Source organism: Rattus norvegicus, chromosome 19, assembly GCF_021556685.1.
Source record: "Rattus norvegicus strain SHRSP/BbbUtx chromosome 19, alternate assembly SHRSP_T2T, whole genome shotgun sequence".
Lineage (NCBI taxonomy): Eukaryota > Metazoa > Chordata > Mammalia > Rodentia > Muridae > Rattus > Rattus norvegicus.
In genome coordinates, this window is record NC_141552.1 from 41,479,100 (window position 1) to 41,494,055 (window position 14,956).

A 14,956-nucleotide genomic window follows, 5' to 3' on the forward strand; every position below is an offset into this window, starting at 1 on the left:
TTGGGAAATTTTACTTCTCAAGGATAGGGTAGGAGAGTGGTAGAAATTCCAAAATGAAAATATGAACATATGAGACCCCCAGAGGGAACCTGTTTTCTGGTTCATAGATCTCTGGAGTTTCTTTTACAAGATCACTAATTCTTTTCTATCCTTATAACCTAATCAACTTCTTAAGACTCTCAACTCCATTCCACTTGGAGCCAATATGTCACATAGGGACTTGGGGATGCATAAATGTTTGTAGTACAGAAATAAAATTTCTTCTCTGTGGAATTTATATACAAAGCAAGCAAAACAGACAGCAGAAAATAAGTAAGTGAAAATATCAGCAATTCTGGTCTTAAAGAAAGGAAAATGCTTCTGGATTTCTGCTCTCTTAAAAAGAACAGGTTAGATCTGGTCTACATCTCTACCTGAAATCACAAATCTGCACTCCTCCGTAAACAGGAACAATAAACTCTGCCTCCTGCCACCTAGGAAAGCCAGTCACAGAGGCCTGCTATCACCAGGCACTAGGAAGCCAGCAAACACCAGAGACAACCAGATGGCTAAAGGCACGTGCAGCAACACAGTCAACAAAAATCAGTGCAATATGGCACCACCAGAACGCAGCTCTCCTATTACAGCAAGCCCTGAATATCCTAACACAACTGAAAAGCAAGAATATGACCTTAAATCTCACGATGATGATAGAGACCTTTAAAGAAGAAATAAGTAAATCCTCTAAAGAGATACAGAAAGATAGACTCAAGCTGATGAAGAAAATGAATAGATTTGTTCAGTAGAAATGGAAACAAAAAGACACACACACACACACACACACACACACACACACACAGAGGCAACCATGAAGGTGAAAAATTTAACAGCACATCTGAAAGTTCTACAACAAAATAGAAGCAAATACATCCAAGTGAAGTAGACAGCAGGAAATAAAGTCAGGGCTGAAATCAACCAATTAAACAAAGAGAACAATAGACAGAGTCAACAAAATCAAGAGCTGGTCTTTTGAAAAACTCATCAAAAAGAGACAAACCCTTAGCCAAACTAAAAGGCAGAGAGACAGTATCCAAATTTGAAAAATCAGAGATGAAAAGAGAGACACAACAACAGATACTGAGAAAATTAAAAAATCATAAAGTCTTACTTTAAAAGTTTATATACCACAAAATTAAAAAAATCTAAATGAAATGCATGATTTTCTAGACAAATACCAATTACCGAAGTTAAATCAAGACCAAGTAAGCTATCTAACCACTACTATAGTCCCTAAAGAAATAGAAGCAGTCATTAAAAGTCTCCCAACCAAAAGAGCCTAGGGCAAGATAGTTTTAGTGTACAATTCTACCAAACTTTCAAAAAAGAGCCAATACCAATATTCCTCAAACTATTCTACAAAGTAGAAACGTAAGGAACACTGCCTAACTCATTCTATGAAGCCACAATCAGCCTGATACCTAAGCCACACAGACTCAACAAAGGAAGAGAACTTCGGACCAATTTCTCTGATGAACCAACCAAAGCAAGATATAGGAAGCCAGTAGCCAAATAAATTAAATGCACAGAAACTTAAAAGCAATACTAAAATAAGGGACAAATGAAGCTGTCTAATCTTTCCCTATCCATTCAGTATAGTACTTGAAGTTCAAGCCAGAGCAATAAGACAAGAAAAGAAGATCAAGGGTATACAAGTTGGAAAGGAAGAAGATAAAGTATAACTATTTGTGGTGATATGATAGTATATAAAAACAACCCAAAAAATTCTACCAGAGAACTCCTATACCTTCAGCAAAATGGAGGGATAAAAAAAATTAACTCAAAAAATCACCAACCCTCCTTTATGCAATTTATAAATGGGCAGAGAAAGAAATGATGGAAACAACAACCTTACAATAGCCACAAATAATACAAAATACCTTGGTATAATTATAGCCAAGCAAGGGAAAGACCTATATGACAAGAACTTTAGGTCTCTGAAAAAATAAATTGAAAATATTCAAAGATGGAAAGATCTTCCAAGTTCATGGATTAGTAAGATTAACTTAGTGAAAACAACCATCTTACCAAAATAAATAAATAAATAAGTAAATAAATAAATAAATAAATCTGCAGTTTCAATGCAATTCTCATCAAACTTCCAACACAACTTTTTGAAGACCTTGAAAGAGCAATTCTCAATTTTATATGGAAAAACAAAATAACCAGGATAGCTAAAGCAGTACTTAAAAATAAAAGGACTTCTGGAGGAGGTATCATCATCGCTGCTCTCAAGATGTACCACAGGAAAATAGTAATAAAAACTGATGTTCATATAGAAGAAAACAGGTGGGTCAATAAAAAGGACATCAAAGACCAGAAGTAAGCCTACGTACCTACAAATACTTGATTTTTGACAAAGAAGTCAAAATCATACAATTGAAAAAAAGAAAGCATCTTCAAGAAATGGTGCTGGTCTAACTGGATGTTTACATGGAGAAGAATGCAAATCGATTCATATCTATCACCCTGCAAAAACCTCACATTCAAGTCGATCAAAGACTCAACATAAAACTGAATAGAATGAATTTAAGAAAAGAAAGTGGCAAATAACCTTGAATACATTGGTTCAGAAGATGATTTCCTGAACAGAACACCAATGGCTCAGGCTGTAAGAACAACAATTGATAAATGGGAGTTCTTGAAACTGAAAAGCTTCTATAAGGCAAAGGACCCTGTCAATAGGACAAAGCAGCAGCCTACAGATTGGGAAATGATTTTCACTAACCCTACATCCAATAAAGGTCTGATATTGAAAATATATAAATAAACCAAGAAGTTAGACACAAACAATCCAATTTAAAAATGGGGTACAAAGCTAAGGAGAGAATTCCCAAAAGAGAAATCTTGAATTGCCAAGAAGCACTTAAAGAAGTATTCAATGTCCTTCCTTAGTCATCAGGAAAATGCAAATATAATGACCCTGAGTTTCAGTCTTATACCTATCAGAATGGCTAAGATCAAATATTCAAGGGATAGCACATGCTGGTGAGGATGTGGAGAAGGAGGAACACTCTTCCACTGTTGGTGGGAGTGCAAACTTGTACCTCTAATCTAGAAATCAATCTGGTGGTTTCTCAGAAAATTAGAAAAAGTTTGACCTGGAGACCTAGTTCCTGGGCATATACCCAAGAGATGCTCTATCATACCAGAAGAACATGTGCTCCACTATGTTCATAGCAGCTTTATTCATAATATCCAGAAAATGGAAACACTTCAGATGCCCTTCAACTGAAGAATGGTTATAGAAAATGTCGTTCATTTACACAGTGGAATACTATTTGGCTATTAAAACCAAGGGCATCATAAATTTTTCAGGTGAATGGATGGGACTAGAAAATATTATCCTGAGTGAGGTAACCCAGACCCAAAAGGGCATGCATGATATGTACTCACTTATAAGTTGATATTAGCCATAACATACAAGATACCCATGCTACACTCCGCAAACCCAAAGAAGCTAAGTGAGAAGGAAAGGCCAAGCAGAGATGCTGGAATCTCACTAAGAAGGGGAGATAAAATGGTCATAGTAGGTAGATGGAGGGCAGGAACTGGGTGGAAGAAGGGAGGGAGAGGATGGGGAAAGGAATGAAAGGGTTCAGAATCAGGTCTGTGGAGAGACAAGAGAGAAGGCCAGAGGGCCAGGAGAATGAGTAGCTCATGGTAGAGGTTTGAGGACAACTCTAGGACATGCCAGAGATCTGGGATGGGGGATACTCCCAGGAGTCTATGAGGATGACTTTAGCTGAGAAGTTGGGATATGGAAACTGAAGAGGGTACCTTCTGTAACCATGCAGGAGCCCCAGTGGAGGAATAACAGCGTCACCACACCCACAGAACCTTTCATCCAAAAGTTGTCCTGTCTACAGGAAATGTAGGGACAAAATAAAGCACAGACTGGAGGAATAGCCAATCAATAACTATTCTAACTTGAAACCCTCCCATGGGCGAGCACCAATCCCTGACACTATTAATGTTATTCTGTTATGCTTATAGACAGGAGCCTAGCACAGCTCTCCACTGAGAAGCTTTACCCAGCAACTGATTGAAACAGATGCAGAGGCTAACAGTCAAACTTAGGACAGAGCCTGGGGACTCTTCTTTTTAAAATTGGTTATTTGATTTATTTACATTTCAAATGTCATTCTTCCCAGTCTCAGTCTCCCCTCCACAAATACCCCAGCCCATCCCCTCCCCTTTGCCTGTGAGATGGTGTTCCCCCACCCACCCATTCCCACCTCACCCCTCACCACTCTAGCATCCTCCTACCCTGGGGCATCAAGCCTCCACAGGACCAAGACCCCCAATCCCCACTGATGACAGATAAGGCAATACTCTGCTATACAGAAGAGTTATGGGAAGGATTGAGGGCCCTGAAGAGGATAGGAACTCCACAGGAAGACCAACAGTGTCAACCCATCTCAACATTGAGGGTTCTCAGAAACTGAATCGTGAGTGGGACCTAGGCTCCACACACATATGTACCAGATGTGCAGCTCTGTCTTTGTGGGGGTCCCCCAATAAATGAAGTGGGGTCTGTCTCTAAAACAATGTTACCTGTCTGCGGAATCCGTTCCCTAACTGGGCTGCCTTGTCTGGCCTCAGTGGGAGAGGATGTGCCTAGACCCACAATCTTATATATTTTGGCTCTGCCAATTGAAGTATCACAAAAGTGCCAATTTTTTTATGTCCAGAGTCATCGGAGTTGTCTGTAAGAATTGTCATAAAAGTAAAGGGAGGATGTAGACTTGTAGCAGGGCCAGGAGATATCTGGTGGCTGTGGCTACACCCTCTCAGAGAAGGAACGAGGGGGGAGAGGGAGAGAGAACTGTGTGAGGTTAGACTGGGAAGGGGAAGGAGCAATCAAGATGTAGGGTTAATAAAGTAATAATAATAATAACAACAATAATAATGATAATAATAATAATTTTAAATTAAAAGGACAAGTTAGACAGGGCAGATCCTGACGAAGATGCTTTACATAGTGGTGATATTTGATCTGAGATGCTGATAAACAGCACTCAGCAACACGGACATCTCAGGTACAAGTGTGTGAAGAAAGCAGAATGTTGTCTTCCTGGAGGCCTTTGATTACCTGAGGCAGACGTTGTCACAAGATACAAGTGGTGTGATCAAGCCATCAAAATGCTTTGTTGTCAGTTTCCTATGTCTTGTCTCAAGGCACCTTGAAGTCTCAGTCCATCCTTCCTTCCTCAGAAGCCTAAGGGAAACCAACCCCTTTGTTACATCACTACCATTCTCAAGGAGAATCCACATGACCACATGTCTCCTACATTTCTTAACAGATATGGAGTTAGGACAGGTAAATAGCATAAGAATCTGTGATGCCCTTTACTCTTACGACAATTTTTACAGACACCTCCAATGACTCTTGACATCAAAATTGGCACTTTTATCATACTTCAATTGGCAGAGCTGAAATATGTAAGACTGGAACAAGTGCTTGAGTTCATAGTTAGAAGCCTTGTCTATAGATAATTGCTAACAATTATACGGTCTACTACAGCTGTTTGGGCCACACTCGATTTCTTTGGCACAATACGTTATGACTTTTGCTGATACGGTATGCTGGTCCTGTCCTAGAGGGCCGGCCCTTAGGAGGTAGATGAAGAATGATAGTGAGTTTGAAAGCTCCCTCTACCACATAGGAAGACCCTGACTGGAAGGGGAATATGAATAACAGTTAATCATACTGTGATTTTTAAAAAGAGATGGATCACCTCACATGCAAGAAGTGTCCGATAAATAGGTAAGCTGGGAGAAAATGGTATGCAAATAGATATGTACATGTGATTTGAGATCACTGTACTTTTACAGATAAAGAACTAAGTAGTAAAGAAGAGACTTGAATTATAAACCCTGAAGTAACCTCCTAAAAGCTCTTTCATGTCTATGGTTATCTAAGAAGTAGTCTTCACCAATTTTTACAGCAGGGAAACATTTCATGTTGGAATTGGAAAACCTGAAAGCCGAAGGTGTCCTGACTCAGCCATAGAGTTTGTACACAGCAAGCTTCAGGCGTGATGCTCGTGAGACATGGAGACGACAATGCTAAAGGACCCCTCCAGTGTACCCAGTGCTCCTCAGGGTTCTCCACACATTAGATGACTTCCTCCACACTACAAAAGACAGCCCAGAGGACCATTCTACATTTGAAAAACAAATCCAAAAGAGAATGGGATATCTGTGTCTACACCCAAGGAAGAGACAGAATTCAGAAAGATGAGAATAAAGCAGCTTTTACCCTAAGACTCTCAGGACCACTCTTTGAGAGACAGATAAGAGAGAGAAGGAAGCTAACTGAGTGAGTGTAGAGAGAAAGCTCTTGTGTTATGTACATCTACAATTAGCGAAAGCATCTTATACAATTTATACACATGTAATGTTCTGTGACTAAAACCAGTTTGAAAATCATTGAGCCAGTAAAACAAGGGCCTTTGATAAACTGTAAAGTGATTTACCACTGCCATTTTTAAACACCATTGTGGCTGTTTCTTGGTTCCTGTGAAAATTTAGATGCCTACTTTATTGGAAAATTGCTTAATTAGATAATATTTCTCAAGAACAGGCATTGTTTCAAGTCAAAGATTCATTTCGGCTTCTACCATTCTGTGCAAGAAGCACATTTGAAACATGGTTCCTAAAGGGATTCATTCAGTGGAGGGAGCAGAAACAGTTGACTAAACTCTTACACAATTGTAATTCACACAGGGTCAACCCAGTCAGTCCTCCTGAGCAGAGGAGAAACATGCACACCATCCTGGTTGTTTTGCTGACATCAAAAGAATGTTTCCCACTTTACTGTGTTGGAAGTGAGGGCCCTAAGGGTCTCCATTCAATTACCAGCACTTGGATATTTATTCCAGGGTCACAGTCAAATACCGAAGGATACTGAAAATAATCATTGACAACAGGAATCTGACCCAGTACAATGTATATTATTGGTCCTAAAATGGGAAACAATTACACAATGCTGTATGTGGTGAAATCAATATAATATAAAGCTGTGTCACGCCTCAAATGAACCAGGCCCAGGTTCAAGTGCTTCACATGTAGCTGTCAATCATTCCTAACCATGAAACAACACACTGAAGACCATGATCCTTCTATCACAACTGTGGCTCACAGAGAGCATGTAACCTGCAAAAGCAACATAGAACACTGATGATTCCAGGCCTGGGATCTAGCATCGGACACGAAAATGCTACTTTTAATTTTAGTTTTGAAGCTATTATGCTAAAGTAAAAAAGGATATATTCCAGCAAGGGTCCTGACAATCTTAACTCCACGTTTGTCCTGGGAATCTCCTTAGGACCTTTTCCAGATTCACATTTCACACCCTAATCTATACCCTGGTATTTGTCTGGAATGTACAGCCGAGATTGCAGATGAATCTGGGGGTTAGAAGTGAACGCTAAGACTTAATGTCTTAGTCTTAGCTCTCCCTTGCAGGTTGCCTCTGATTGGGTACATAACTCTATTGAAAGATGTAACTTTCCTAAGAGATGTACTTGCCCCCAGATTTGGACCTCCTCTCTTCTTTTCTAACTAACTCTCTTTTTACCTCCAGTTAAGGGAACTCCACTCTGTACTTTAACATAGGAAGTGGCTAACCATGAACACACTGCTCTGCGAACTCCCTAAGAAATACAGTGTCACCAGTATTTCACATTATTGCAATGAAGTGGAATCATCTGTCATAATGGAAAATAATTAGAATGTGTATTAATAAAGTTATAGTAATATAACAGAATGTGGGATTTAGTTTGGGGAATACTCTCCTAGATGAAGATATTTTGTAAATTGTTCTTTATTCTGTGTACAGAAGCAAGCATGGACACAGATTTTTAAAGCACAATTATTTCTAAAATGTGCTATTGTTTATGAGTACATATTATAGACATTTTGTGTTCCTGTATGGAAGGCTTCCTTTAACAGTGATGGGGAAAGATGGACAGACACACACACACACACAGACACACACACACACACACAGAGACACACACACACAGACACACACACACAGACACACACACACAGCATAAACTTTGTATAGGACAGGAAAACAGAATGAAGAGTGTCTTAGATATTGGTAAGCATACATGTGTCAGCTCATAGAGTTCATGTGACTCTACTTTAAGAAGCAACCTTGCTGGGTCCCATCATTTGGAAGGTTTCACAAGGCTGCCGTCCTCTAGGTCTCACACAGCTCTCTTGGTTGGGATGAGCTACCTTAACCACACAATGAACAATGGACGTTGGTTGTTAGTAGCAGGCTGCTGTCAGCATTCCATCACGTAGGCCACAGGGTTGGGGAATTGAGTCTCCCTTCCTACTACTACTGGCTTCCTCAACCAAGAGCAACATGGGAGAGCAAGGGAGGGGCTGTGAGTCAGCTTGAAACGTCACACCCACTCTAAGTATTGTATTAAGGGCAGAAGTTGTCACTGATCATTAAATGCGTTCACTATGGTGGGAATCCTTGAGAGGGGCCACCCACAGTGGTCTTCACCCCACTCTTCATATCTCTCATTAATCTAGAAGATGCCGTACAGACTCAACTACAGGAACATCTGAAGGCATTTTTCTTAACCGAAGCTCCCTCTTCCCCAATGACCCTGGCTTATGACACGGTGATTAACACATATTGGCACATAAACCATGGCAATACTGGAGCTCCACTCAGGCAGACCTGACATAGTCATAGAATTTACTTCATGGGCCAAATTTGCTAAGAATGGAAGTTGAAGATAGCACGTTATGCTGCACTGCTACTTTGATAGCCATTTGTAAACTAGACTAAATCAAATGTTTGGTAAGGGGAGCCATTTTCAGACGTGTTACAACAGCTTATGGAAAAGAGGAACAGAACACAATGAGTGCTACGGTCAGCTGCGATTTGGGACAAGGGAGAGAGGAGGTTCAAATCTGGAGACACTTAGCAAAGCTATGTCTTTCAAGAGAGTGATGTAGTAGATCAGAGGCAACCTGCAAGGGTGATCTAAGACTAAGGGCAGCTCCCTGGAACATTGCTCAAGTGCAGCAGTGTATTGACAAACATGAACTTCGGTAGCTGTAGAAAATTTTAAGCAACCATTAATTATAATTTTACCATGAGTCACGAGGACTCAAGACAAGAAGTGCAGTGTACAAATGTGACCATGCAAAACAAGCAACACATCCTCCTTCTCCATGCCTTTTATCTTATACAAAAATCATTTTGTCACAAAAGTTCCAAGTAAACATCAATACTCGACAAGATAACTGTTTGCTGATGTGATTATATTTTTAAATCAAAAGGATCAAAAGAATTAAAAATTAATTGTCACAACTTTCTGGGTATATACAGAATGACTGTAGGAAAAACTCAATATTTATATCCCAGTAGGTCTAGAAACTCAAATTTCTTTTTATATTATTGTTACTGTTCACTAGAAAATTCAGGATTCCCAATTAACCTAAAAAGACTAAAGGTACAAAATTGTACTTAAAATGAAATGTTAAATATGTACAAGTTATTTTTCTACAAGTGACAGCTGTTTTACTCTGCAAATATTCTATGTGTATTTCAAAATTTACCTATGTGGTCTCTTCAGTCCCTTATTTTCCTTTTATTTTTTTTCCAAACATTTTTTCCAAACATTTTTGTAATAAGTATATAATATTTTTACTTATTACAAAATGAAAACCTTAAGGCAAATAAATGTTTTATTCTCAAACAAATCACAACAGAATTTAATCAAATATAAAAGGATAGAGTTGTGGGTTTGTAATATGAATCTCAAATTGCCTTTCTAGAACACTCCCATGCACACATGCTAATTTGTTCAGTATGTAGGTGCTAGGGCTTTAAGGCACTTAAGATTTTGCTTGGAATTTATTTCCTTGTAAGATCACTATTCATATACTTACAAGTGACTGCGGGAATAAAATTAAGGAAACTCACTTTTATCCTTAAATTGATTGAGAAAGTCTCATTTTAATTGATTCTAGGTATTCTGCTTGTTATTTGAAAATTATATCTTTGCTGAACAAGGAATCTGAGACTTACCTAATGATCCAAACTCTCAAATGAGTTGGTTCCTTGGGTAATCCTAAGGATTGGATTTCTGCTTAATGTAATTTCAAGAGATTGATATATTTACTCTGCGAAATTACTGATGATTTAATTCGTAGATATCTCACACACTGGATCATATCCAACTTCTATATTTTATAAATATCTCATTTTTCAACAGTCACTACACTTTGTTAAATGAGATGAATGTATATATAAATAAATAAATAAAAAATAAATAACCCACATGTTGATTCTGAAATATTTTAAAGCAAATACAATGCACTTACCTGAAAAAAGATGGAGTCTTAACATTAATCTTAATTTTCTTCAGATCTGTTTTTCAGACCCCTTTAAAATTGTAGAGCAATCATTATTATAGCCTCCCACCCCAGATCTACACTTAACACCATGAACTATGAAATGATTTCTAAGAAAATAAAACAAATAAACCATCAAAGTAATACTAGCTAAAAAAAAAATAAAACATAGGTCCTGACATCAAGGAGATGGAAAATATAATCAGGGAAATTAAGTTAAATTATATAAAACAATTAAGGAAAATTAAGTGTTATGATGTTTAACAGGATTTCCCAAAATATCCACAAAATGTTAATAGATGTTTCATTATAAAGCGTTAAAGGCTTCTGTGGTCAAATAAGTTTGGGATATATTTCATAAGACATTACCCTCTTGGCAATTCACAATTCCATTAGCACTTTAATAACTAAAAAGTTTTCCCACATGAGAATGGCTATATAACTCAAAATATCAAATATTTCATTGGCTATAGAAGCACTTGCTAAAATTGCCTTCTTAGAACAGAGAAACAAATATATTAGAAGTTCTAGGGTCAAAGTTCAACACATTGATGTCAAACCTGTACATAAATCAATGGTTATTGATCTTGTCTTGATAATAGGTACAAGTACTGGCTTCAAGAACAAAAGTAAATGTCTAATCAAGGTTTATTAAAAGTCCTTGGGTTTTGGCCAAACTTTGTCTAATAATTGCATAGTAGTTAAAAATGCCAGGCTGGTATGATCAGTAGTTCCACTGAGAGGCATGTACTCATGTGGACAAGGGAATTATGAGACAGTATTTTGTCCATGCCCTGCAAAGCCCACTAGGTTCTAGGCATGTCCAAACGATCTCTTGAAATATCTTTAGCTATGGTATATCATCTGTCCTCTTGTTTGGTGAGGACATAAGCCATCCTCTATTGGTCTAGTCTACAAAGAGAAAGATCAGCACAGAGGAAAATGTCCTCAGTTCTTCCCAGGTGAAACAGCAGGTAAAAGGAAGGCAAAGGGTTCAGAAACTCCTCCCAACCTCAAGTCACCCTGAGGACTACACTGTCCACCAGCCATAGGGGTAAAAACCATAGTTACATGAAATGCCCAACAGGAAGGTATAACAAAACACTGCAGGAATTAGTATTTAGTAGCCCTAGGGACCACACTCCCCATACTCAAACCCATAATCTTTACTCTTTAGCAATCTATTTCCATAATGATTTCCTCCTTCATAATAAAAATGGCGCTCAGCGGTTGGCTTAATTCAGCAGTGCAACAAACCCTGCAATCAAGAGAGACAGGTCTTAACTGTTTTAACCTAAAACTTCAAAGACAGTTGAATTCTTCTCTCCCCTTCTCTGTAAGCCATCTGGAAGGGACCTCACAGTGTGATTCTTCCCACCAAAGCATCTATCAAAGTGCCCAAAATTAGATTCTGGCTTCGTCACTCCCCAGACCAGCCTTAGAGGTCAGAGTTAAAATAATGATGAGTCAAATAGGCTTTTGAGAGACCGTTGAGATATTTCAATGGGCTTTGACTTAGATGTTTAAAAACAAAATTGTGTTTTGGCTTCTTCTGCTCCTCTACATACAGGCTATAATACTAAAACTCTAGTTAGATGTCTCCCGTCCAGAGACCTATCAATGTCTTCCCTTCATCCCTACATCTGAAAGTTATACAACTGAAGCCACTGGGAAATGTTTGGTGGTCTTTCATTGGACAGGGACTCCATAATATCCCCCCATTTAGCTAGAAGAAGCCATACTGGTCAGCATCCCAAGTCTATGATGACAATTAGGTTTCTTTCTTCAGAGAGGAAAATGATGAGAACAGGAAGGAGAAATTGGGTAGACTGCTAGGAGTTTTTTAAAAAAGTGATCAGTTTACTTTTGGCTTAAAGTTAGAAACGTTCTTGGGCTTCTTGGCAGCTGCCTTTTTGCCGGAGGCCAGAGAGGCTAGGCGTATTAGGGAATCCAATCCCTGATTAAGTTCCAAAATATTTTAGGGTTACCTCTTCGAGGAGGACACTGTCAGAGTAGCCATAAGCCTCATTAAGAAAGAAAAAACTCTTGTGTCTTCTCTTGGGGCTCTTTTCCTTCTCTTTGTTTGCCTTGTTCAACTTTGACGTGATGGTTTTTGTTTTATCTTCCTGTATTTTATTTTGTTATGTTTTGCCGTTATCTCGTAGAAGTCTGTTTTTTTCTAATGAGAGACAGAAAGGCCATGGATCCAGGTGAAAGCAAATGTGAGAGGAACTGAGAGTAGAGGGATGGGCAGCTGTAATTATGATATAAGAAAATCATATCATATGATATGTAATTGTAGAGAAAATAGCTTTTAACAAAAGAAAAAACTAACTTTCGAAGTTGAAAAAGAAAAATCTCCTGAGAATTACAACTTGACTGTCATGATGTTTCTCTTTATAATATAAATCACCTAAATATTTAAATTTGCAACTTAAAAGTTATTTCAAAACTCAGCGGTGAATCAACTAAGATACTAATCTTTCCTAAGATCTGCATACTAACGATGGGGCTTATCCTCTCTGCCCTGCAGATGTATGATTAAGTAAGTTCCTTCTTTCTTGTGGACTCAACCCCACATCCATGAGGTGAGGATCCGTGTTTTAATACTGCTGTGAGGTTTAAATTAGAGAATGTGCTGTGTGTACACAGGAAGAGATAGTCAGGTTTACATTGCTCACTGCCATTACATTATTTTATGCTGCCCTGAAAATGCAGTGCTATCGTTTCTCTTCCTGCAAGAGTATTTTATATTATATACATATTTTGACCTTTTTTTTTGAGACAGAGCCTTGGTACATACACCATAGTTTCCTTGAACTCATGATCTTCTTATCTCAACCTCCTGGGTGATGTACTTTAAAAGTGTGTGCTCTGCCAGTGGAAGGGGAAGCCCTGGGTCCTGCTAAGACTGAACCCCCAGTGAACTAGACTGGTGGGGGGAGGGCGGCAATGGGGGGAGGGTTGGGAGGGGAACACCCATAAGGAAGGGGAGGGGGAAGGGGGATGTTTGCCCGGATACCGGGAAAGGGAATAACACTCGAAATGTATATAAGAAATACTCAAGTTAATAAAAAAAAAAAAAAAAGAGAGGAGGAAAAAAAAGTGTGTGCTCTGCTTTTTTCCCTCCGTCCCTCCCTCCGTCCCTCCCTCCGTCCCTCCCTCCCTCCTTTGCTTGCTTCCTTCCTCTCTACTCTGTCTCTCTCCATCCCTCATTCTTGCTTTCTTTTCTCTCATTTGAAGTAGATTGTTATTGACCCTACCTCAGCCTCAGTAGCTGGAAGTGTGTTTATTTTGACTTTCTCTCTTACCCGTGATCCTTCATCAACTTTACTTTATTATCTATAAGGTGTTCATCACCTAAGAAAATTTTGTCTGTTAAAATGAGTGGGCAGAAGTGCTGGCAAACACAGAACCTGTTTTTATTGTGAGGTTCTGCTAAATGCTCACTTAACACATTTTAGGCTACATTGTTTTAATGGAGTTTAAAGTTTATTGTAAAAAGTTACATTGTTACCAGAGAGGAAAATATTCTCACAGTCAAAGGAACAAATAAGGATTGAAGGAGCTGAAGGGGCTTGCAACTCCATAAGAACAGTAATGCCAACAACCAGAGCTTCCAGGGACTAAACCACCACCCCAAGGCTATACATGGACTGACCCATGGCTCCAGCTGCATAGGTAGCAGAGGAGAAGCCCTTGGTCCTGCCAAGGCTGGATGCCTGCACTGCAGGGGAATGTCAGGAAGTGGGTGGGAAGGGGTGGTTGGGGAGAGGGAGCACCCTCATAGAAGGGGAGGGGATGGGATAGGGGGCTTATGGCCGGGAAACAAGGAAAGGAAATAACTTTGGAAATGTAAATAAAAAATATCCAATAATAATAATAAAAAAGAAACAAATGACCCACACAAATTACTCATCCGGTAACCAACTGAAGACATTGTGTTGCTTCCAGTGTTTTAGTTCAAACTGCACTGTGTTGAACATACAGCAGCATGCATTTCCAACTTCTTTCCTTAAATTTGAAAGATAAAACTCAATCTGGGGGAAATTATTTGAGAAGCAAAGACATCATTCGGATGTTGCCAGATGAAGACGAAAATTTGCACTGACGTCATGCTGAAGCTGGAGGATGAGAGCAACAGGAGACTGATCAGAAAGCAGAGTCCTGGATGGGGTTCCAGAATACAGAGCCCCAGACAAGTTCCCAAGAACTTTCTAGAAATTCATATTCAGGCCATTAGCTCTGCTGGCTAAGCTTTTTTGTGTTTACAGACTAGCAATCTGCAGTTTAGTCTTCCCTCTGATTGTAAGGAGGCTCGTGACTCACAACACTGGCTTAGATTATGAGTGGGAGGCAATCCCAGGGTTCCAAGTACGAAAGACGCACACAGCCATATTAGAGCTCAGGGCGGAGATGTGTCACATAATGGGCCCAGAATCTTTTTTTTTCTGATGTCTTCCCTTGCTTTCAGGTTTTAGCTGTACTTTGGTGAGCATCTTCACAGTCTAAAAAATCATTT

The 14,956-nt window shown here is 39.1% G+C and overlaps 1 protein-coding gene across 8 annotated transcripts in view; it reads right to left on the reverse strand.

The window, feature by feature from the left end:
• The window catches only part of Inpp4b (inositol polyphosphate-4-phosphatase type II B), a 743,006-nt gene that overhangs the window by 409,328 nt on the left and 318,722 nt on the right, over positions 1–14,956 (reverse strand). For 3 of the 8 annotated variants that reach the window (XM_087593769.1, XM_087593772.1, XM_087593771.1), the window contains one exon: positions 5,132–5,257. The gene's annotated coding sequence lies outside the window, so the exon portion shown is untranslated. 8 annotated transcript variants of the gene reach the window in all.